The sequence below is a fragment of the Sminthopsis crassicaudata genome, chromosome 3, assembly GCF_048593235.1.
Source record: "Sminthopsis crassicaudata isolate SCR6 chromosome 3, ASM4859323v1, whole genome shotgun sequence".
Classification (NCBI taxonomy): Eukaryota; Metazoa; Chordata; class Mammalia; order Dasyuromorphia; family Dasyuridae; genus Sminthopsis; species Sminthopsis crassicaudata.
The window spans coordinates 73,801,500-73,825,525 of NC_133619.1; the positions used below are offsets into that span (position 1 = coordinate 73,801,500).

At 32.6% G+C, this 24,026-nt stretch overlaps 1 protein-coding gene across 33 annotated transcripts in view; it reads right to left on the minus strand.

Annotated features, from left to right (window-relative positions):
* The window catches only part of MAP2 (microtubule associated protein 2), a 352,478-nt gene that overhangs the window by 193,521 nt on the left and 134,931 nt on the right, over positions 1-24,026 (minus strand). For 3 of the 33 annotated variants that reach the window (XM_074298833.1, XM_074298839.1, XM_074298837.1), the window contains one exon: positions 17,190-17,218. The exons of the other annotated variants lie outside the window; for them this stretch is intronic. The gene's annotated coding sequence lies outside the window, so the exon portion shown is untranslated. The remainder of the gene's footprint in view (positions 1-17,189; positions 17,219-24,026) is intronic. 33 annotated transcript variants of the gene reach the window in all.

The following is a 24,026-nucleotide window of genomic DNA, read 5'->3' on the forward strand; positions in this document are numbered from 1 at the left end:
AGTGGTCTGTCTTGGGTAGAGTAGGCAAAGTATTCAAGGTAATGTCTTTCCCACCTCAGAAGCATGATTTAAAAGCTATACATGCTTTTACTTTTTTTCCAGCTTGATTTGTTTATAGTTTTGTTTACTAATAAGGCACTAGATAATAATGCTAATTATTGTTGTAGGTGCTAATCTAAGAAGGGAAAGGAATAAAATGCACAATGTATAGAATCCTTTTATTTTATGGAGCCAACATCAGGAAGAAAGAAAAAAGTTTGACTCAGTAGGAAAATAAAAAATTACATAATTTATAAGCATATTCTGACAATATGGCATAGTAGAAAGAAAGCTGAGCTTAAAATCTGGAGAGATCTCGGTTTAAATTCTGCCTTCAGTGCTTACCAACTGTATAAAGGGAAAGTCATTCAGCCATTTGAAGCCTCAATTTTCTTATCTACAAAATAGAGGTCATGATACGTCTGTCTTATATGACAGTTATAAGGATCAAATGGTGTCATGTATTTAAATTGATATGAAAAACTTAAAGAACCTTATAAACATTGGGTGTTATAACACTACAAGAAAATCACTGGATATTTGCCATTTTAGAACAAATATGGAATGGTTTTAAAGTAAGTTATTTATTGCCTTCTAATGGCAGAATGAAATCTCACTGAAGGCAGGAACTGATGCACTTTTATATTTGCATCCCCTCTATTTAGCAGTCATTGAAATACATTATGAGCGTAGTAACTGCTTATTGCTTAATCAAATCTCTTTGTTTTTAATGTGTTGTTCATATCTTCCCAACTAGTTTATCAATTCCTTGAAGAGAGGAATTAATTCTTAAAATCCCTTTATATTCTTGCAGTTTTGTTAAGATATTTATTAAGTGCCAAGTAAATACTTATGGATTGATTAACTAGTAGACTTTAGGGTTATGAAGGGAGAAAAGTAAAGGCCTTCAACAATTTCTGACCTTCTGATCTAAAGAAATGAAATCTTTAAAAACAGAGAGCTGTGACATTTGGGAAGGTACAAGAACAATGAAGATAATATCAATTGGGGTGTTGGGGAGGCCTCAAGAAAGGCCTTGCAAAGAAAGATAATAGAGAAGAAATCTATTGTAAAAATGGCCCCAGAATTCTCTGTGCACTAGTTGGTAAAAAAAAAAAAATAGAATATCTACAGCTGTGATACTAGGGTGATTTAGACCCTGAATGAGTGATGGAAAAAGAGGAGGCACAAGAAAGGCAAGAGACTTTTGGGAAAGATACAGAGTTTCATTTATAAAAATCAGAGACTTGGTCTAACAGGTGAGGAAGACTGAGGCATTTGAAAGATCTCATTCAGGCAATAGAGTTGCTAAATGTCCAGCTGCGTGCAAACAAGTGTAGTTTTAAATAGGGACATTGTTCTAAACAAATTTTAAATTTCATTTGCCCTCCAATGTTGTCTTATCAATCATTGAGATATCAATATTCACCCACCACCTGCAATCAACATTATTCTCTAACTTGATTAATATACTACAAGTGCCCTTCTACTCAAGTTAGATTGCAAATCAGTCCAGTTCCATCTCATCCCTAGCATAAATTAAATTTACCCTTCATGGGGTTTATCTTGGAAAGAGAGAATGTCACCCACAATACATTTGCAGCCTAAAGTTTCACAAGAAGCAGAGTCTGAGTAGGGAAATAATAAGAGAAGCAACAAAAAGCATTTCATTTCTTTTGGCTGCTTGCCTTCTGGTTTGAAGAAAAATACTTGGTTACTTGCAGGAAGCCTGTTCATTTTGGATAATCCTTTCAGAGACACCTGTGAAAACTGGTTAAATGATCCAAAGGCAGAATTTAGGCTCTGAATCCCAAATCCATCATGAAGAGAAATAAATCTTCAAATGTGAACATTTCAGAAAGGGAATAATATGCAGCACTTCATGTTTATTATGATGCTATTAAGCTACTGACAGTTGAAAATATCTGAGTTGTTTCAACAGTATCAAGAAAATATCTCTTTATAGTCTATTTTCATTATTTTGGCATTACACTACAGAAATCTTACTCCTAAGTTGATAACAGAATATTAATGGTTTTTCTTTGGGTCAACCCATTCAAGTAATTTTGAATCCACTCCCCTACTAGATTATTATCTATCATCATTTCATTCTTTCTACAAGACCAGCACAACAAACTTGATCAAATACACAATTAAAATGTATATAAGCGATGTCTACATAATTCTCCCAGTTGATTACTTTGGCAACCTCTCTAGTCTGTTACAATCTGTTGTTGTTAAAGCCAAGCTAGCTCTTTGTGATAACTACTTATTTTTCTCGTAGTTATAACAAATAATACCTTCTGTGATTAAGGTTTGCCAACTAAATTAATAGTCAGAACCTCCATATATAAACTAACTGGATCTCTAGAAAATAAATTTATTCCAAAGCAGCCTTCAAGGAATTAAAGAACCGCTAAAGAAAATGTCCCCCCAAATCCAAAATTGTTTAGGTTCATTTAAGAGCTCTTTTCTATAGAGACTTTTTAAAAGAAAGGATTAATCCAATAATATATATTCTTATATTCCTGAGAGAGGAGAAGGGAAGCTAGTATTACTGAGGCAGTCTTGGATCCCCTTAACAACAAAAAATGTCCAAGTTTATAGGGTGAAAACTAGCATGTATTGTAACATATCAAGTCAACAGTTCAGCAAGTTGAGGGTAAAAGAAAAGCATATCAGCTGTTCATAAGTCAGATCAAATAATATTTGTAAAGTAATTAGTACAAATTCCTGGCTCATAGTAGACATTTAATAACTCTCATTCCCTTTTCCTTCTCCACATGATATTCTTATGCTTCTATATGATGATGACATATGCTATAATCACCATCTACATTTTACTAATTTAACTTTTTTAACTTTTCAAGAGTTTATACATTAAATAAGCATGTTTTTTTGAATGATTCATTTTCCTTAATTCTCAAAAACTGCACTCTTCTCCAAAGATAAAGTGAGGAGATGAAGTGAAGATCTCTTTTTTTTTTTCATGGCCTTCTCCCTTTCTTCTCCTTTCACTGATCTTCTTCCCAAATATAGATGCAGATGCAGATATAAATATGATCAGAACTACACAAGGATTCCTTTGTCTTACTTTCTCCATTAAAAAAAGGATAATTTTATACTTTTAAGTCACAAATTGGGAAAGAGAAACGAAAGTGTTCAGCAAAAAAGAAAATTAAAAGAAAAAGAAGTTGGCAGGGAAAATTAAGCAATTGTAATAATAAATCTGGGTTTCAGGGAGCAGATGACAGAATATAACTTTCACTGATCAGCAGAGAGGTGAGCAACTATGGGACAGGATGGTATATACATTGTCACATGCCTCAACTGTATTAATTAGTTCTGCTTAACTGTTTTTCATTATTACAAAGGAATTTTCAATTGAAAATGACTAGAAGAGAGGGAGGTATCTAGAAATGAATCCTATAAAAAACAAAAGGCATCAATAAAACTTATTTAAAAACATTTCCTTGCAGTTCTTAGTGTTTTTGATGTTTTTCCAGGTAGATATAAATCATTTATAAAAGTTATCCACCACTTTTAGAGTCAGAAAATGAGGAATTCTTGAAACAACTAATATAAAACATTGCCGAAACCCACTCACACTGGGCATTCATCATTCCATCATCTGGATTTGTTAGAAACAAAGAAAAACCACAAACAAAGAGGCAAAGGGCAATTCCAACAGAAGAAATATGCCATGGATTTTTTTTTCTTCTTCATCAATTTAACTTACTGTGAAAAGACGGCTTATGAAACTATTGAGTCTATGTGTATGTCTCCCTCCCCCCAGCTTTTCTAGACCATCATAATTTGATAAAATTGCCTTGGCAAGGGTAAAAGGAAAAGTTTTTGCTTCCTGGACATCTGAGCTATTTATTTTCCTTCCTTTTACTTAATGAGTAACAAGATCATCACTTTTTTTTGTTTCATGCAGTATATACTGACTCTTACCCTATGCCCAATCTACCAGACTCCACTATTGCCTCTCATGTGGCTATGTTAGGGACATCTGGACAATATCTGACAGTTATTTATGATGCAGAATGGATCATAAGATGAAATCAGGGACAGACCTAGAATTCTATCAATGGAAGAAGTCCGAGAAGGTAATGGCATGACTGGATCACCAGCAAACCTTCCCTAACCCTTTTTAGTCTTGATAACTCAAAGTGGATAGTCCCATTCCTCTCTCAATATATCTTTAATGTTTATATAGACTATGATTTTAATTTTTAAAAATAATAAAAATTTATTTACTTTTAAAAATAAAGCTGTGAAAATAATAGTTAACTTAGGACTTTTTAAATGAAAGGTGAAAAATCAGACATTTCAATTCAATCCAAAAAAACATTTATTGACTACTATGTGCAAGATATTCTATTTGCAAAACATAAAAAAATGATCAATCACAATTCTTACCCTGAAGGTGTCAAAACTAACCAGGGAAAGGAAGAAGAAATCATGTACAAAAAAACTGGGATGCAAAGAATAGTGTGATTAGTATGATCCAAGGCTTCTTTTTTTAAACAGGGGTCTGAATTTTTATTTTAAAAATGTTTATCATTATTTCAATATAATTAGTTCTCTTTGTAATTCTATGCATTTTATAACATTCTGAGAAGGGCTTCACCAAATTGCCAAAGAGTTTCGTGACATAAAAAAATAAGCCCTCTAAGAAATTTGAGTGAAGAAAACATTTTCATCTATGTAAATTATGAAAGACTTTACAGAGAAGCTGAGATTTGAGTTAGACCTTTCAAGAAAGATGGAACTGCACAAATGGAAACTGAGGTAAAGTTCATTACAAATATGAGATGTGAACAAAGCCTCAAAGACAAAAAGGGAATGTAAAGAATGAGTTGGAGCTGTTCTTGTTTAGTCAACTTGTAGAGTGCATGAAGGGAAGTAATTTGGACTGGATTTATCAATTGCTAGCAGGTTATAGAAAGCCTTTAATGCCAGAATAGGAATTTATATTTTATTCAGGAAGCAATGGGATGTCAGTGGAGGTTTCTAGTAGAGAAGCGGTGTGCTCAGAGCACTGCATTAAAATTATATAGGGAATAGGGAAGAAAGTGGAGGAAAACCAGTCAGGAGACTATTGCCACAATTTATGAGAGATAACATTAAGGCAGGTACTAAGTCAGATGGATACAATAAAAATTTACAGAAGTGAACAGGAGAGATGGTATGAAAGCATTAATGACAAGCAAATTAGTAGATGTGGCAAGAGAAAAAGAAAAAAGAATCTATGAAGAGCAATTTTCAGTTGTTTTCTCTGGATCCTAAGCACCCCTGATCCCCCACAAATATGGAATGGTTTTAATGTTACCTTCTCTTAAAATACAGATCTGGGAGACTTGTTCTAAAAGGAATTACTTTAGAACTACTTGTTCTAAATAGGATCTGCTCTGAGTCCTTTTGGTCCAGCCAAGACCTTCATAATTTGTCAGAAAGGGAGGAGGTGACAAATCTTGATAGTATAGTATGCCTTAAAATTAAGAAGAGTCATATGACCCAAGGCCTTGGCAGCCCCTGACCTATATTTTATTTAATAGAGTGTGACCAAGACAATATGAGATCACAAATTTTAAAAGTTTACTAGGTGTTGCTGACCACATTAGATTCACATACTTTTTTAAAAGCTCAAAAGAAAGAGCTAAATCTCTTAGGAAATTAGATACTTTAAAAGATATACAGTTCACAAACTGGTTTAGCTTGAATATAAAGATCAACATCTTTTTCTTTGGACCTATCAAGTAATTATCTGTTCTAGATGTATAATCTACACTTAAAACCACTAATAGTATTTCTCTTAAAATGGCAAGGACTATACTAATTTTCCTACTTTTTTATTGTATTGAGTAACAATTTTATAATTGATTCAAATGCAGGTATTATAACTAACTGCTCTGCAATCACTTTATTTTTCACATTTATTTATTTTTAATTCATGGAATAAAACAAGTATTTCCACACATAATATAATAAAAATATGAAATCATGTGAAACTATAAATCTGTTATGTACAACTTGCTATTCCTTTTAAATATATAATAAAGTTATCATTTAAAATTTTTCCTTTCCTCCTATTCACTGTGGAGATGGCTACTATTAGACAAAATTATGTATGTATGTATGTATGTATGTATGTAAAATTATTCTATACAAAAATCTATCAGTTCTTGTTCTGTATGCAGAAAGCATCTTTCCACAGTAACAGCAATTTATTTTAAGAATGACAATGAGTGGATGAATCATTTTTACTATTACAATAAATAGTCAAATTAATTGCAATCATTTTTTTACTTCAAGCATTATTTAGTGGGCTAGAAAATTGGCAATAGCTATCTATATAGCAACATTATTATGCCAGTTCCCCCTGGCTAAAATACCTTCCTTTTTATTTTGGTCCTTGTGAGATGCCATGTTTGTTTGTTTGAACAATTTAGATAATTCTTTGAACAATTTAGATAATTCTAATTTTTGTGTATGCTTAACTGGCTTCTGAGATTATTGGCTTCTTGTAATAAAGGAGGAGAGTCCCTAATAATGGGAGAAATAAAAGCATGAGAATAGTTATTCTGTACTTTAATCCTCTCTTCTTTTCATTTCCTCACAACCAGAATGTATTTATTAGGAAAGAGACAGTTTAATCCAGTGGGTTCAGTCTGGCTCAGGAGGACCCACTATATGGTAGAGAAACTATATATGGCTTATATATAAAGGACTCAGTCTTGGGTTGAATTTTAAGAGATTAGATATAAAATTTAGTCAGTCCTCAAAATGCGAATTAGTTATATTTCAAAAATTCATTTCTAAGTAGAACTCAGAGTGCATTCAAACATAGAAATTTTATATATAGAAAAATCATAAATGGTGAATACTTTCCTGATTCTGTCATATTCTATCAGAAAATAATATTTTCAAGGAAGAGTTCCAGATTTTGTATGCCTACAATTCAAAGACTAATATAGCTGAGTTTAGAGAGAACTATCATTAGCAAGATGGCTATTAGATAATGACTTGGCAGGGTAAAGGATGGGGTGGCAAGGAAATTTATGAAACTATTTATTAAAACCTGACAAACCGGTATTCTGAATCAATGTAGGGAGCTTCACCAATGAAATCACAGGTGTTTTAGAAATTAAAGTTGAAGTATATATCCACCCTAGCCCATCTATAATTTCAACCTATAATGTAATAAATTCAAGATGTTAAATAATATCAATCTGAGCTCTGTGTCCAGAACCAATGCAGGAGGTGAAAATGTCAATTTTCTCCCTTTTTGCAAGGTTCCAGACCTTTGGCAAAAATACTAAGATTGGTAAATTTTGTCTAGCCTCATATTTTCCTTTTCATATTTCTCTTCAAACTCCTAGTGTCTTCTTCTTAAAACCCCAGTTTCTCAATATTGCTTTCACATAACCACTCAGAGCTTGCTTAGCCCACAAAGTGGCCCATGCTTATTTGCCTCCTGAATTAAACACACACACACACACACACACACACACACACACACACACACACACCCTACTCTTTTAATTTTGACATCACTACTAAATCAAAAATAGCAATTGATTTTTTGTAGTGTTTTGAAATTTTCAAAGTTCTTCATTAGATAATCTTATTTTATCCCTAAAACAATCCTGTTCAGGTAAGCACTTAAGAGAATTGTCATTTACATATTTCAGTTGGAGAGGCTGTTATCATTCTTTTAGTAAAATCGAGGGTTAAATGGAGCTGGACAAAAACAAAAATCTGAATCCTTGCTTTCAAGAAGCTCAAATTCTAAGTCTCAGAGACATCAAATAGCTTGCTCATGGCCAAGTAGCTATTAAGTACCAGAAATAGGATTCAAAGATGATAGATAGATAGATAGATAGAAAGACAGACAGACAAGTAAGGTATGTAGGTAGGTGGATCAATCTTTCTATATTTTTGAAGATCTATATATCTATTGTGCCTGTAAGCATGCAAGTATGTATGTTATGTATGTATCTATTTATCTATCTATCTAATTTAATCATATTAATGCCTTTTGTTATATACCTAGCTGCCCCTACAACTTTAGTGACCTAATTTATGTGAAGTGTGACCTCCTAATAGTTTCTGGACTCTCCCAGAGATTTTTGAAAGATGATACTTCTGACTTACCCAAATGAATACTTAATTGGTTAAACTTCCTTAGGAGGTGGTAATGAAGTATGTTTATAAATCTTGCCAACTAGTTCTTGGATTATAGACAGACAATTGATTGCCAGGAAGCAATCAAAGCTTTTCACCTATCATAAGCTTTTGGAATAAAGGTTCAGTTTTATAGAATGAGGCATTGGAACAGAAATTTAGCATAAAGAGAAAAATTTGTTATTACTGTAGAAAATAACAGTCAAATTTGATTTGGGTTTCATTTATTTGAAAATGAAAAGCATACTTTTAATAACTTCAGTTTATTTTCCTCATTTTCTTTATTTTTGATCAGTTTCTTCCCACAGTTTAAAAATATATATTTTTAAAGATTCTTAAAGAGTTTTTAAAAAGGACTCAGCAACCATATCAACCACCAAATACTTTATTTGCTTGTCAAGGAGAGACATATGCCAGCTAAGGGCCACACACCAGTGTAGATTATAAATCCAAATACAAAATTTTATAGGAGAAGAAACTGGAAGCTAATGACCAGCAGGCACCTCATAAAACTTTAAGACATAAGGGTGAGAAAAATAAATTTATGGAAAGCTTGGCAAAGTAAGAACACAGTGAAGTCATTTTATCCTGAGAGTATCTAAGAATAAAACTATAAGAAAAAGGACAAACAGTAAGATATGAAAAAGAAAAAAAAGTCAAAATTTCTATAACAAATAATTTTCCCCATCAATATTACAAGTAAAGCTACCACATTTGGACTCTCACATTACAGAACCTAATGGTTTATATGGAGAAAGATAAATGGTATAGCATGCATGATTTTTAGGGAAATGGGATAAATATTCAAGATACCTGAAAGAAAGGAGAGTAACAAAGACTTTATTACCAGAGAGGAAAGGAGAAGGTTATTAAGAATAGCTAGAAACAATATGACTTATTTATAATCTTCATAAAATCTATGTAAAATTATATATATGTATATATATACATGTCAAGGAGGTTCTTTATGAAATTTTTAGATAAGAGGAGGCAGGATTTTCAAATTATAGTCAATAGCATTATATCTTTATAGTCACATAACCAATTGATAGATGAAGAGAATGCAAGATCCCACTGTTTGCTGACTTAAAAAAATTAATTCAGTAATTCAAAATGTCACCTTGAAAGCACTCCTTCTCAGTGAATTAATGAACCTTACTCTCATCAGAATTGTCTCAAAGAGGAAATAACATACACACTTAATATAGGTTTGGAAATCTATTTTACCTTCTAGGAAAGTAGGAGAGAAGGAAACATGGGAAGGGGGGAGGGTGATAGAAGAGCGGCCATACCAGGGAGAGAAGTCAGTAGCACAACACTTTTGAGGAGAGGCAAAATGAAAGGAGAGAATAGAATAAGGAGAAATACAGTTAGCAATAATAATTATAAAATAGAATTTTGAAGCAAGTTTCTCTGATAAGGCTTTATTTCTCAAACATGAAGGGAAGTGAGTCAGATTTATAAAAAAAATAAAAACTATGCCCCAATGGATAAATGATCAAAAGATATAAACTATGCCTAAAGGGATACAAAATAATGCATGTTCTTTGAGCTAACAATATTACTAGTAGGCATGAATCCCAAAAGAGAATTAAAAAAAAAAAAAGGACATATATGTACAAAAAATATTTATAGCAGCTCCCTAATTTCAGGGAAAAAAAAAAAAAAAAGGAAACTGAGGAGATGTCCATCAATTGGGGAATAGCTGAATAAATTGTGATATGTGATTATAATGGAATATTATTGTCCTATAGTTTAAAATGATGAGCAGGATACTCTCAAAAAAACATGGAAAGTCCACTATGAACTAAGTAAAGTGAAAGATATTGTGTACAAAGTAATAGCAAAGATGTGGAATGATAAGTTGTGAATGGCTTTGATGACCCTTGGATTAGAAATATCAAGCAAAGCATAAAATACAGAACTGTATACTTGCCAAAAATATTTTCCATTGTTATCAAGAACATCTGATGTCAAATCCAAAATGAAGAAAAATTTCATATAGGTGTTATAAAGTCTCCTATCTATGGATACTGATTGCACAATCCTAGGACAACATGGAGTCTTGTACATGAGATTTAGAATTATCCACAAGAATGTGCCCTAATTATTTACACAGAAATACCCAAGTAAATGGATACTTAACTGTCAAGACTAGGCTTAGTGTTCATATGAGTACGTATATGCATGTGCTTATGTGGGTATGTATATGTGTAAATTGATAAGCACAACACAAAAAATGAATTGACTGAAGGCATGACATAGTGGAATACTATTTTATAACCAGGAACACCTGAATTAAAATTCTTATTCTAATATTTAGTTATTGTAGGTAGGATCATAGGAAAGTCTTTTAACCTTTGCTTTAGTTTCGTCATATGTAAAATGTGAATAATATTAACATGCTACCTACATCCCAAAACATTTCAAAATTCAATGAGATACTATAAGATGCTTTATTAATACTAGTTGTTAATATAAGAATAAGCTTAACAAAACATGGGAAATTCTATCATGCTTTTTTAATGGATTGAAACTTATCCCTATATGGTTATTAAGAATAGAATAACAGGGGAGCAGCTAGGTGGCGCAGTGGATAGAGCACCAGCCCTGAATTCACGAGGGCCTGAGTTCAAATCTGGTTTCAGACAGTTAACACTTCCTAGCTGTGTGACCCTGGGCAAGTCACTTAACCCCAGCCTCAGAAAAAGAAAAATAAAAGAATAGAATAACAGTCTCCCAATATGAGTAACTCAGATTGCAATAGACAGAGGGTCAGAAGGCATGTATAGATGGTAGCATATTTCTAATTAAAAAAAAAAAACTTATAAAGGAGAAATATCAAAAGTATTATACAGAAAAATATATCTAAATGTGAACAGGAACAAATTATGTAACAAAATGGAGGATAACAAATAGTTGGAAAGGTACCATTCTTCCCTATCTTCAATAAGTTAAATAATACCTTTTAGAAGATTTATGGGAGGGGAGATACATGAGTTGCAATGCATTAGAAGCCATGGATGATATGTGATAGACAGCTCACATCAATAATAATACAGATCAACAGAATTGTCAAGATAATGAATCTTCCTTAATGTGCATGATATATACTGCAAAGCAAATGACAGAATTTTGGAAATGAAAAGAATTATATAGATCATCTAACTTAAACCTTTTATTTTATAGTTGAGATAAATAAAAGAGAGAAGTCAAGTGACTAGACTATTGGTTACACAGCCACAATGAGAAAGAGCCAGAAGTAGAGTTTGAGTATTTTGCCTCCTGATTTAGGATTCTGATCTTTCCAAATGCTGACTTAGAAGAGACTGTCAACACAGAATTGCCATTTCAAACATTATTTTTGTGATAATCCCAGTTTCTCTCAAGGAATACGATAAAATTCTCATTCCCCCAAGTTCTCAAAACAAAATAGAATAATGAAATTTAATTTTTAATGAATGTATCCACCCACATACACACAACTGTTTTAAAAGGAGGTATGTGCTCACCCAAACCAATTAAATGCTAAAAGTATGTCACATGAGCTTACAACGAATAATCATCATTGGATTATGCTGTTTTTTTTCCCCCTTAAAGTCATTGGGACATAAGTGACTCACTCAGGATTACACAGAATATATCTAAGACTGAATTTGAAGTCAGGTCCTCTTGATTGCAACACCAGTATTCTATCTACTGCACTATCTAGCTATCCCATGTTTGTCTATTTTAAACCTCAAGTTTATGAGAAACTGACAATAGTGCAGATAAAAGACTACATGAATACAATGCTTACCATAGAAATATTTCCAATTTTATATATCTAGTGGAGTGGGACTGGATTCTTAAATGGTTAACCATGAAAAAAAATGTATGTTATTATCTTCAAATGAATTTTCAAACAAACAATCTTAGCAACTTATAAATCTGTATTTTTAATGACTGGAACAGTAGAGATACACTGTAGATATTTAGTAACTGCTTGACACTGATTGAGCTCCCCATACAGCATTTCAGTCTCACAGAATCATAGCATCATAGCATCATGTCAGGAATGGAGTCATCTTGAAGAATAAATAAAAAAATAAATTCCTTTAAGAAATTCTTGGGGCAGCTAGGTAACACAGTGGCTAGAGCACTGACCCTGGAGTCAGGAAGACCTACATTCAAAATCCAGCCTCAGATACCTGTAAGTTGTGTGATACTGAAGAAGTCATTTTACCCCAATTGCCCCCCCAAATATTTTTAAAAAGAAAATTTTCCTTTTTTTTCCTAAGTAGAACCTCATATCATCTTAGTATAATATCTAGAAATAAGTCCTAGAGCAAGGATGCCTCTCTGATCAATATTTCTATATAGCATTTTTCTCAACTGTAAATATTAAAGTTAGTAGACAAGCCAGATCCCTGTCAGGAGGAGCTAACTTGAAGTCAGTAAGGAGAGAATCTTCCAATCTTTGTGACCTTGAGGAAATCATTGAAATTTTCCATATCTGTTTCCCAGCTTCAAAACAGAGATTATCATTTATCTTTGAAAAAATCATGATAAGAAATGACATCAAGTAGTCTAACTTTATCAATTGTTCCTATAATATAATTACCTAAGTGCTTTCTCTAACAGCACGGGTAGGTGGAAGCTTTCCAGCTCAGATAGAAATGAACATTTGATTCTTTCTGCATGGCTTTGCAAATTTCACTCTATTTCTTCCTACTGGGAATATATATTAATATGTGGGCTTTTCATATGACTACTATAAGAGTTACCATGTAAAAGAGCATTAAAGATAGATGCTTTACTGGGCCTTCTAATTTTAACTAGTAAAACAATAGAAATATATTAAATGAAATTGTTAATAAGAAAATGATCAAAAATAAGGAAGATGGGCTGAAACGTCATTAGAAGTTAATCTTTTCAGTTTCAGACAAATGAAATCCAAATCAAATTTGCCTGTTCTTTTCTACAGTAATATAAAACTCTTTTATCTCCTTGGCTAAAGTCCTATTCCAATACCTCATCATATTGTAATGGTGGTGACCTTTTATTCAAGAACACTATGCTAAATAAAAAGGCTTTTATCGTGGCCTAGCAATAAACTGTATATATTGCAAAGACCAACTAAGTTAGCAAGACTATGTCATCAGTCAATAAAATTATATATGAACATATGCATATGTATAAATGTATACACATGCATGAAACTTACACAAACAATATAATTTAAAAGGATGACATAAAGATGAAATATTTGATCCTAGATTGAACAGGGAGTCATTCGAAGTTATTGAATAAGGCAATGATATGGTCAGACCTGCACTTTAGGAAAATAACTTTGGCAAACTTTGTGAAAAATAGATTGAATAGAAGAAAAAAAAAAAAAAACTTGAGTAAGGGGGAGCCAACAAGAAGCTCCCTCTCTGACCTAGGACATGCCATTGAATTTCTTTAAAAAATCAGATTCTTCTCCTCTATTTGATGAGTGGATATAGTGACATATTTATTAAGTAGGCCAGAAGTTGTTTATGGAGAAAGAAATTTGTGAACATTAAAATCCAAACCATCATTACCTTCAATTATTTTTTCCACCAACAATATTAATGGGACTGCTCTGGGATTAAGAGTTACAACCAAACTTTGCCTTCTTTCACTTGGTCAAACTCAAATGCCAGAATATCAGAACTGGAAAAGTGGAGGGGAAGGAAAATTGGCTCATGTAACTTTCTGAGGACAAGGGTCAGAACTAGTCAGAGAATGTGAATTATAGATGAATAAATTTGGAATTTTCCAAAGAAAGTTGAGGGCACTAGTAGCAGCTCTGAAAACGTTTCACAAAACAGAAACTGGGATAAATGTGTAGCAAATGGATATCGATGAGCATATAGCTATTGCTAAATTTTCTTATAAATAAACTCTCAATTGACTCCTGCAGAATCACCCTCCTCTAGCACCATAGATGCTATTAACTACATTTTACAGATAAGGAAATTGAGACTTAAAAGGTTAAGTAATTTGCTGCCTGTTAAGCCCAGGTCAAAGAGGTACCTCAAAGGCAAGGATTTATAAACTGAGAATAGATGAGTCATACTTCTCATTAGTATTAAAATGAAGTTTTAAGTATGGGGTGGGGCATGATGTGATTGCAAGAGAGGGGGTATCATAAAAAAGGTCTGTGGAATGCTAGAATGGAAGAGCAACAAGCTTTCATTGTTTAGTCTGCCTTCAAATTTACTTCCATACAAATGTGTTCCACAAGTAAAGGAGTAGCCAGAGTGAAATGGAATTGACAACTCAGAAGATCAATCCGTAAAGTGCCAGACTCTGAATCTATCCTCTTTACCTCTAAGAAGGAGGCGTTTAGTTTGGGGACCATCAGGATTTTGGAACTAGAGTTCCTGAGTCATTGATTCCACTGGATGATGTGCATCAAACAGCAGTTGAGAACCATGCTTTGATTGATTTCACAGGAGAAGCAGCCAATGAATTAATTTGAAAAAAATCAAATCACATTTTTTTTTCCTAGAAATCCTGGGACCTGAGCATCCTATGTACTATTGGTGATCTGCCTGAAAGAGACTGTAGAAGAGCAGTAAAGTAGTAGATGTTTTATTATGTATCACTTTATTACACCCATAGATTTTATTGCAAGAATAAAACACTGTACTATTCAAGTGTGGATATCCATTTTTTTTTTTTGGGGGGGGGTGAGGAATCAACTCTATTATGCTCAGACCTTGTGACTATGGCTCAGTAATTTATAGTTAATTGAGCAAAGAGGTGGGGGGGGGGGGTTAGTAGACTGAATACTGACTGGGTAGTTACATGCTTCTAGGATGAGTCTGTGAATCCCTAGAAAGAGGGGGAATTGGGAGAGATATAAAGATGGCCACTTCTGAGAAGCATGGAGACTTTGATACTTTCCCATGAGATACTGTTGCTCAGTATAAGTTGCTGTTAGAGCTACCAGGATAAAGATGAGAAACATCTGGCATTTGATTCTTCCTGGTGATAGGTTAAAGTTAGTAGCCTAAAACCATCTTGATTGCCAACTTTTCTATGAAGCTTTCTTTTATTCTATCACATAAGTGAAGTGATTTCTTCTTCCAATGAATTCTTATGGCCTGCTTGTATTTTATATATAATGAATCGCATTATATTTGGCTATTTGTTTTATTGCTTTTAATGAACTGTGAACTGCTTGTGAATAAAGACCAACTCTTACTTATCAGTGTAGCCTTCATTATCTAGAATAGGTCCTTGTATATGTGAATATAATAAAGGTTTGTTCTTTGAGAGAATAGATTAAGCCATTTGGTGAAAAAAGAAGAGTTTTAAATTAAGAATCATGACATTGGGGCTCTAGATTCACATCTACAACCATCTGTGTGGCTCTAATTAGGTCAATTACTCAATTAATATTGTTCTTTACTTTCCACATCATTTAAATGAGAAGGTTGGGTTAGATAACCTCTAAAGTCCCTTTTGGCTCTGAAATTCTATGATCCTATTCAATTCAGAATTTTTTTTTCTCCCAGGTTTTCCAAAATAATTCCTGATGTCATATGCTACTCTAAGTGATTGAGAATATTTAATTCTTTAGCAAAGCAAAATCTGGACTGCAAGGATTGGAAAGGAAAAAAGATGAGGGAACAATTTCAGAAGCATTTCTTGGAAGACTCATTTTCTTTATCCCTCTGGGGGCATGTAAGTACCAAAATAAAAACATTAAATTCATAGAACTCCCTGTGTAAGTTCTGAATGGTTGATTTCAGAATAGGCCTTTATTAGTTGTATTTTTATTATGATGATGATTAGCATTTTATGAATGTATTCAGGAAATTCTTTCTGAATGATGCTTCCCTCCCCCCCAAAAAAAGTCCAATTTAATCTGGAATACTGGGTGATTTGCATGAAAAGGCAAATTTTAGCAATCAGAAAATATTCACTTTGGCTAATAAAGAGTATATTTTTCCTTTTTTTTCTGATTGCTTTCTTAAAAAAAGACATCTTTAGAAATGAAAAATTCACTCAGAATAAAAAAAACAAATGGGAAAAGAAGGGAAAACATGTGGCTACTTTTCTTTTTCTCTTTTAAAAGTCTCGGTTCTTAATATCCAACAATATAATTATTGACAAGAATTTTCACAGAGCCAATTTTTGTGAAAGAATTCTCTTTATTTTAGGCTTTTCCCCCTCTTGGTTCATCTCTGTCTCTTTATTACCATCTGTGTGTGTGTGTGTGTGTGTGTGTGTGTGTATGTGTGTGTGTGTGTGTGTTTCTCCTTCCCTCTCTCCCTCCCTCCCCATCCTCTTCCCTCCTTCCCATTCTCCTTCTCTCTCTCTCCTTCTTTTCCTACTCTCTCCCTCCCTCACCCTTTCTCACACACACATACAAACACACACACACACACACACACACACACACACACACACACACACACACACAGAGATTTGGGCAATACCGTTAGAGTATACTATTATGTATGTATGTATATATATGGTGAAAGTATTGAAATAACGAGTACTTTCTCCCTTGCCCTGCTTGTGGCCTTATAATTGGCTGATACTTTACAAAAAAAGGTCAAATAACAACAATCTCGGATATATCCCTCAAATCCTGCTTATAGAAGAAAGCTTTAAGGACTTTACAAGGTGGAGTGTCCCTCTTCATATTGAGGAGAAAGGGGGCAACACTCAGGCCTTATCTCCAAGCAGCAAAGTACTTTTGAAAGAGAGTATACCAAGGGTTATATCATTTGCTATTTATAATAAAGATAAAATCATAAGTGACAGTAGATATAAATATGATTCATGGTTGATCAGCTTCTCATAATATGTATAGAGCACATGATTGGAGAAGCTTGAAATAAAGTACCCCCAAAAGATAAATTACAATACTGAAAAAGATTACTAGCTTTAAAATGACAAGACCTGGACTGAGGTATGGCTTCTATACTTACCTGCTATGTGACTTCTCTTTTTTGTTTACCTGTAAAATAATGGTAAAAAAATAACCAAACTGCCCATGTCACCGGGTTGCTGTATTAAGTTCAGAACTTGGTAAACATTTAAAGAAAACTACATGAAAGTGAGCTTTTTTCCCTAAATAAATTGTGCATTTTACCTTACTTTAAAATTTATTTTTCAAAATTTAATTGATTACATAGTGGAATCCCTAGAAATGCATTACTATGGGTTCTTCACTAAATACCAATACATATTTGAGATATCTGAAAAAAACATTTAGAATTCATTTTTATTAATTTACAAAATGTATATATAATCTAACTGCAAAAATGAACTCATATAAATCTGACTTTTGATATTCCATTGAAGTTACATATTGGTGTTTTATAAAACTTATTTCTACATAATAAAAGTCACGCATGATGAAAAATTCCTAATTTTGAATAATTCCCAATAGCAACACTGTGACAAATGTCCTTTTATTCACATATTAGTCATTTTCCCACTTACAGTCCCAAGTAAGAACAATATTAATTATACTTGTAGACAAATAGCTTTCACAATATGAGAGAAAATTCAGAAATTAAGAATTTTTTGTTTGTTTTTGATATGTTTTCCATTTGAGAATGTGAACTGTCACCAGAATATAATAATTTGTATGCTATGAACAAGATTCTGTGTAATTTTATTTTTTAGGAGTCTTGCAGAAGAAAGCCTATAATTAATTTACACAGAAAACAACTTTCCTGAATTAATAGAATATTTAGCTCTTTATCTTGACTAACAATGTTAAAGAACTTTGAGCTCTATTGTCAACTATATAGTATGCAAAGCCTGTCAGAGTTAAAAAACATAGCACTAATATAACTATTATACTTCTCAAATATCTCAGATGCACTTTTGTTTTGGAAATAAGAAAATGCTGATAAAGGTTAGCTAGATTTACAAGGCAGGACGTGCATAAAGATGAAGCTCTTGTAATGGTTTGTTGATGCCTTTACAATGAAGACTCTGAGCTACAAAATCTACTGAAATCAATTTATAGTGATCAATGCATAAAAATGCAAATTAATGTACTTCAATAAAATAAACTAAGAAAGGTTACTCAAAGATCAACAATAATTTACATATTAAGGGATTCAATAAAGCTATTTAGACTTCTTGTTTTATCACCCATTTTACCATGGGTGTCACAAGCAATTGTTTGTGACCAGATGGTGATGTGGGTATTGTGTCTTGAGTTATAGACAGTAACCTATTTCTACAATTCTTAGTCTTCTATTTCCATAAATATTCTATAGCTTGGGTCTTTTATATGGGATCTATGAAAATATTAATATGTAAAGAGATATAGATATGTATAGATAGATAGATAGATAGACAATTACTTTTTAACATAATTTATAGCCATTATAATCCCAGATATTTTCTTTTATACATCTAAAAATTCTTTTGAGATGGGTTCCTAGCTTTTACTAAATTGCCAAAGAGTCCATAGCGCTCCCCACATACACACACACACACACACACACACACACACACACACACACACATATAATTTAAGAATTACTCATTTAGAAAGTAGACTAACAAACTTGTGACCTTTTGCTCTTTTCATATTTAATGGTTATCAGTGAAAACCTTGGACTATCCATATTCCTTTTCTTATTACTTGATTAACCTTTTTCTGTTCATACTTTCCTATGATTATATATTTTATATAAATTTTATAAGTCACTTGTTAAAATGCAAACTATTTATACTAGTCACATAGAAAGAGAAAAATAGTTTGAGTTCCATTTCACTGGTAGGTATACCAGTGGACAGGGAAACAACTGGAAGACAAATGTTTGAGTTTAACAAAGCCTGCTAATGTAATCCACAAATTTGCTATTCATACCCCACACAATTAACAATTATCTCGGGGTGCCTAAACTTCACAAAGTATCTTCATCAACTCAGACAGAAAATGCAGTTTTTCTTCACTAGATACATGCTGAGAAACAAGTTGTATTATCAGTATACTAGCTTTATAAGGTTCTGGGACATGGTTTGTAAATTTAATATGCCTCTAATTGTTGATACTTTCTGTTTTATTTTTCCACTCCACTTTCTTCTTCTCTTGCTCATTAAAAAGAAAAAAAAAAAATTGGTTTCCACCTATATACAACACAATAATGTGGGTCTCTTTGACCTAACACTAGAACAGTTATACTTCCTTATTTTTAGTGATGCTTCCTAAACTCTTTTTTTAATCTCTGGTTATAACACTTAGCTCCCAGTCTTGTACAAGAAATAGTTGTTCAAGACCCAAAATCATGGCCCTACCCCAGTCCTTTTAATTATGGCTACAGGAGTTATCCATTAACACTTGATTTGCTGCCACCTAGTGGTATGATATGACAAGCCACAAAGAAATTTGAGGGAGAAAAGCCTTAATTCAAACTTCTCTGCACACCATTTTACTAAAAGAATGTCGACTATGCATACAATCTTGAAACAGTTGCTTCCAAATTATAAAAAATCTTTTGATTATTAATAAAAAGCATAAGTGAAATTTATAATGGCTAGTATATTTAGGTAGTTGAAATGGATATTATAGAGTTGTATTTTTTATGTTTTATATATATATATACTTTATGTATTGAGGTTTCTTGTATAACCTATGTATGGAATATAATAGATGTATAAAATTTGGGACATAATTTTACTATATGATTACATTTTATAGTCTTATCTTGATTTTTAATCATATTATTGGCTATATATGTTTAGGTGTTTTAAATGTTATAATCAGGGCATAAACTCTAATCTTTCCCACTGTACCTAGTAGGAAACTTTTTTTTTACTTTATAGTAAATGTTTTTTTTTCTTGAAAATATGGTAAATAAAAATAATGACAACAATGAAGAGATTGATAAGAAAGATAGGGTAGGATTATTGTCAGAACAGTGTACTTCAAATCAGAAAGCCTGAGATCTGATCCTAATTCGAATACTATCCAGTAGTATGATCCTGGACATGTCATCTAACCTCTATGACCTGCAGTTCCAACTTTGTAGCATTGTCAAGTGAAATAATGCTTATAAAGGACTATGCAAATTTGCATGTACTATCAGCTATTATTAAGACAAATTTTAAACAAATACATCATTGAATCAGTCAACAATATCAGATACTGTTTTAGATGTTGGGATATAAGAAAAGACAAAAGATAGTTCTTCCTCTTAAGGACCACAGTCAGGATCCTATTTTAGCAGAAAAACAAAAAACATCTCTCATCCTCTAATTGTCAGTATTGTAAGCTGTATTTCAGGTTTCCTTAAGTTGAAGCATATACAATACTATTCAGAATTCAGAAATTCTAGGGCTAAGCTAAAGTACAGACAAAGTTTCAGGTTCTCAAGATTGCTCATGTACTATATATCAATGTCTAAGTCTGGCAAGTAGTAGAAACTCAATTTAATTTCTCAATGAGTCATTGAAGGAAATAATCCCAGAAAGAACCCAAGACTTCATTTGAGAAAAATGAAGACTAACTCATGCCTGAAAAGATTCATGCAAATTAGGTAAGGAATTGGAATTAAAGCAAGGGGATTCCAATTGTTTCCATACTTGAACTACAGTTAAACAAAATGGTTTGGTGAATATGGATCTTCAAATATCTCCATACAACCCTTAATAATTCAAGGATTTTTTTTTATTTCATTGTGTGGGTATTCACACTACTGATATAGATCCCAATGCCTCAGCATTTAAGTAGATTTCTGTGAACTAATGTTCACTAAACTAATATTTATCAGAGCCAAAAGTTTCATTTTCTTTGAGACAAATTGATGATGAATCTCTTTGAATTTGGTTAAACTGAACTTCAGACAGTCAAAATGGTCCATTCCCAAATTTTTGTCAATTGCTCCAGTATTATTCTATTCCTTGTAACCTCATTTTGAATTTTCTTGACAAAGACACTGAAATGATCTGCCATTTCCTTCTCCAGCTCATTTTACAAATGAGAAAACTGAGACTGAGTTAAACGACTTATTTAGAGTCACACAGCTAGAAAGTGTCCAAGAACTGAAGAAGCCATGTCTTGCTGACTTCACACTTGCACACTAGCCACTGTATCATGTAGCTGTTCTAGTTCCATATCATTACATTAATATATACCCTACCTTTTTATTGTCATTATTTCATATAAATCAATATTCAAGGAAGAATTGAGAAAGTAATCATGTTTCACACTTCTTTCAGACTCTAGAATAGTCTTTAATACAATGATGAAAACATAATGAGATGCAGATTGATTCGCACTTAGGAGAAATTTATTTTAAGGTTTAAGTCAAGATGTAAGACACCTGAGGGGGAGGCAAGACCAGAGAGGGAGTTTAGTAGGTGCCTTTTATTCAAGAATAAAATCAGTCATCTGCTAAATAAACAAGCCAGAATGGGAATGCAGAAAGGAACCTGGTATTGGAAGGAGGGCCTGCCAAGTGTTCAGTTCATAGCCCCATTTTCTTTTGAATAAATAGCGTCTTCTCCCTAGACTCCACCCTGTAAATCCTTCCACACACAATCCAGAGCAACTTTGTTCCCTAGTTCCTTAATCGATATTACTTTTGTATAGCAATGGATCATATACTGTCAAAAATGGAAGAGACCACAGAGATCACTATTCCAGCCTCATCCATTTACATAAAAGGGAACTGAAGGAATTTTTCTAAAGTCATATAGGTGGTTGTTTCTAACTTCTGCTCTCATATAGGAATACCTTGACATTTTTATATAAGCTCTTTATTTTTTCTTTACTTGTGGTCATGAAATTCAGTTTTCAATCCAATATATAATAAAGGCCAACAAAATCAGCCGATTTAAGTTTTGTGGCATTTTGTTTCCTTCAGAGAAGAATCAGGGAGCAATGAAAATCACTTAGCAAGTCCATCTCAAGCAGGGCTGAGAGAAAGCTTTTTTTTTTTTTTTTTCTTCTTTAATTGTCAAGTATAGAATGTAAGGACTTCTAAATCTGCTTTACAAATAATTTAAATATGGGAGCTCAATAATATGTCATATGTCAGAAAAGTTGATCCATGTGATTCAAATATAAAATCAAGGGAATATAAAATAAGGGAAACAATGATACAACAGGAAAAGAAGTAAGGAAAACCAAAGAACTAAAATCCAAGGCAGTCCTTTAGATTGCCTTTTAAAACATGCAAAGGCTGAATAAATGGTGGTTAATTTGTAATAATATGTTATTTTATCATAAGGGATTATGAAAGAGATGATTTCAGAGAATCCTAAGTAATATGAATTGAAGGTAAAGTGGATAGAAGCTGGAGAACAATTTACCCAAAAACATGTCAAAAACACAAACAAAAACAAACACACACACACACAAACCCCAATCTAACAAAATACTTGGGAAGCCTGAACAATACTGTTTAGTGCAATGATAAACCACACATCCTTTTATGAATCACTTTACAGAGCCCCTGAAAAAGAGATGATGGACTCAAGAGTTCAGAAACAGACCTACATTTTTGGACATGGCTAATAAATATGTGGACCCATTTTGTTTGCCTGTGATTATTTGTCAAAAGGGTGATTGCTTTTCTTTCTTTCAGTTTTTAATTGGGAGAAGATGATGACATGAGAAAAAATGGTAATAGTGATGTCCAAAAAGAAGAAGAAAGCTCAGGAACAAGTACTAATAAGCAGAAGTTTTGAGAATGATATGTAAAATTGTTGCATGGGAAAAAATGTTCTTTTGTGGGGTATATAAGTTAAGATTTTTTAAAGGAAGTAATGATGGAAAGAAGAAAGAAAGAAAGAGGGGGGAGGAGGAAAGAAGGGAGAAAGGAAGGAAGGAAGGAACAAATGAATTATGATCTTTTAACTTTGAATGGCATAATTTGATAGAGAATGTGGGAGGGACACAGGAAGATGGGGGTGGATAGATATTTCTACTTGGCCTTTAAAGTTGACTGACTGGAAGTTTGAAAGAGCTGTTGGTAGATTTCCTAGTCTCATAATTCTGTCATGTGTGCACTTATATAAACCATTTGAAATATTGATCCACAAACTATTAAATGTCCCAAAACAATTACAAAAAAATAAACTGTATACTGAATTAAGTTTTCATCAGTATTAAAAGAAGCATTTATAAACTTAAGAATATAAAGTTTAGTGGGATAGAATAAGATTGGGCAAAATGGGCAGGGGAATGTGTCAAGTTCTTTGAATTTGACCCTGGACATTAAAGGAAATGATAATTAATCAAGTCATATTAAAATATGATACAAGTTTAAAAATGTGAAAATGTACAGTATATTTTAAATTAAAGTGTTTATTAAAAAGTTTTTTAATCTAAAACTATCAAAAATGTCATAAACAATGAATTGTTTCCCTTTGTTCATGCTGGATTAATTAAATCTACATAAAATTTTCATGTTCCTTCAATTAAATACAGATTATAATTCCTAGTCAAGAAACATCATCATTATTTATGGCTTAAAGCACTGCTGCAAAATATCTATTTGTATGTATATATGTGTGTATATATATATATGTAAGTATATGCACACATAAATAAATGTATATGTATATATACATACACACACACACACACACACACACACATATATATATATATATATATATATAAGATTTTTTTTAGCATAAATCACAAGCAGGCACTTCATTTAAATCTCTGTTATTTCAAAATTAAGTTGGTATTGCTCTCTTAAAAGAATAAAGCTATTGTGCAAATTGCCCAAAGAGTAGACACAGATAAGCCTATATTTCCCAATCTGCTGTGCAGTAATCACAAAATC